Here is a 2,829-nt window from a genome sequence, read left to right on the forward strand (position 1 = left end):
CAGAGTCTGTGCTCTCTCTCTGACCCTCCCCTGCTCACGCTGTCTCTCTCTCTCTCTCCTAGAAATAAATAAAACATTAAAAAAAAAACAAAAACAAAAACAAAAAAAAAACCAAACCACTGGATTATCCCTTACCCACAAACAAGCTTCCAACGAGATGCGACACTGATGTTAAATAATAGAGGAACACTTCACTGGATATTTGCAAAAGACCCACCCAGGGAAGATGAGATGCTTTTTCTCTCAACAGTATTTCCCATCTTGTGAGTCTGGTGAAGATCTCTCTCTCTCTCTCTCTCTCTCTCTCTCTCTCTCTCTCTTTTTAAGAAAGGATTGATTATGGGGCGCCTGGGTGGCTTAGTCGGTTAAGCGTCCGACTTTCGCTTAGGTCATGATCTCGCGGTTCGTGGGTTCGAGCCCCGCGTCGGGCTCTGTGCTGACTGCCAGCTCAGAGCCTGGAGCCTGTTTCAGTCTGTGACTCCCTCTCTCTCTGACCCTCCCCTGCTCACGCTGTCTCTCTCTCTCTTAGAAATAAAACATTAAAAAAAAAAAAAAAAGAAAGGATTGATTACTTTTTTTAGGGGCACCTGGGTGGCTCAGTCAATTGAGCAACTGACTTCGGCTCAGGTCATGATCTCATGGTTCATGGGTTCGAGCCCCTCATCAAGCTCTGTGCTGACAGCTCAGAGCCTGGAGACTGCTTTGGATTCTGTCTCTCCCTCTCTCTCTGCCCCTCCCCTGCTCACACNAGATGTTGGGCGCTCAACCGACTCAGCCACCCAGGTGCCCCTAGGATTACTTTTTTTTTTAATGTTTATTTTGAGAGAAAGAGATGCTTAATGACTGAGCCACCCAGGTGCCTCGGTGAGGATCTGTTAACGGTATGGAAACAATGTTTAAGACTGGGAGAGTATCCGCTGTGTCAGTGAAGACGGGCAAGGTTGTGCTGCGGAAACACAAACTCCCACGTCGCGGTGGCTCAGTCCTGGGTCGGCCGGAAGCCCTGCTCATCACAGCCACTGAGGAAGGGGCCCACGCTGAGGCTCCCGGGACAACTTGGAGCGGGAAGGTGGAGGACAGCCCCCCAGCCCGGAAATGGCTCTTCCTCAAAGCCAAGGATTTCACACTGGTTGNGTGGAGAGAGCCAGAAAGCACCCCGGTTGTCTCCTAAGGAGCTAATCCTCCTGGGTCAGGGCCCCCACCCTATGCCCTCATTTAAGCGCTAATGACCTCCTTAAAGGTCCCCCCTCCAAATGCAGCCACACTGCCGGTTAGGGCTTCAACCAATGAATTTTGAGGGGACACAGTTCAATCCGTAGCACCCACCCTGCCCCGTCCCACCATATCCCCCAAAGATGATTTGAAACGCAAAAGCTACGCATTCCTTCTCATTGCTTCTGGTGGCTACTCCGCTTCTCCTAAATTGTTAGGTGTTTTCTATCTACTTCCTGCTCCCTTCCCCCTTCCTTACTTTCAGGCTTGTCTTGTAAACTTAGGGTACTTGTAACACATCCCCCGTGCCCTATTCTCTCCACCAGCACTGCCCGTTAACTAGAATGTTCTGCAAGGATGGAAATGGTCTCTCCCCTTGCTGTCCAGTGTAGCAGCCGCTGGGGCCCAGGTAGAGACACTTAAGCCCAGGCACCGGATTTTAATCTTTAATTAATGTGAGTTTGTATTTAAATAGGCACATGTGGGGGCACCTGGGTGGCTCAGTCAGTTAAGCATCCAACTTCAGCTCGGGTCATGATCTCAGCACTGGTGAGTTCGAGCCCTGCGTTGGGCTCTGTGCTGACAGCTCAGAGCCCAGAGGCTGCTTCGGATTCTGTGTCTCCTTCTCTCTCTGGCCCTCCCCTGCTCATACTCTGTCTCTCTCTGTCTCAAAAATATATATATATTTAAAAATTTTTAATAAAAATAAAGATTGTGAGTTCAAGCCCCCCGCACTGGGCTCTGTGCTGGGTGTGAAGCGTACTTAAAAAATAAATATATAAATATGGGGCCCCTGGATGGCTCAGTTGAACGTCTAACTGTTGATTTCAGCTCAGGTCATGATCCCAGGGTCCCTTATGGGGCAACAGGCTCAACATGGAGCCTGTTTATTCATTTTTTTTTAAAATGTTTTATTTATTTCTAGGAGAGAGAGAGACAGCATGAGCAGGGGAGGGTCAGAGAGAGAGGGAGTCACAGACCGAAACAGGCTAACATGGAGCCTGTTTAAGATTCTCTCTCTCCCTCTCTCTCTCTCTCTCCCCCCCTCCCGTTCTCTCTCCCCACCCACTGCACCCCCCACTGCCTTCCTGGACTATAAATAAATAAATAGGCACATATGGCCAGTGGCTGCCATGTCACAGGCCCTAAATCCTTTTTTTTTTTTTTTTNCATTACAGGCCCTAAATCCTACACAGTGGACTTGCCACCTGTTAAAGTGATGCCGATTACTGATTAGCTTTCCTCTCCAGACCTCCCACCTCCTGGCAACTGTATTCACGGTCAGGCTTGGTAACTGTTTGCTACTGTAACAAATTATCATAGATTTAAGGGGCTTAAAAATAGTGCACATGCATCCTGTTGTAGTCCTGGAGGCCAGAAGTCTCAAATCAAGGTGGGGTGTTTGGGGTTTTTTTATGTTTTATTTATTTCTGAGAGAGAGACACACACAGTGTGAGCAGGGGAGGGTCAGAGAGGGAGACACAGAATCCAAAGCAGGCTCCAGGCTCTGAGCTGTCAGCAACAGCTGAGCCTGTCCCAACGCAGGGCTCGAACTCACCAGTGCTGAGATCATGACCTGAGCTGAAGTCAGACGCTTAAGCGACTGAGTCACCCAGG

This window comes from Crocuta crocuta, unplaced genomic scaffold (genome assembly GCF_008692635.1).
Source record: "Crocuta crocuta isolate KB4526 unplaced genomic scaffold, BGI_CrCroc_1.0 scaffold334, whole genome shotgun sequence".
Taxonomy (NCBI): Eukaryota; Metazoa; Chordata; class Mammalia; order Carnivora; family Hyaenidae; genus Crocuta; species Crocuta crocuta.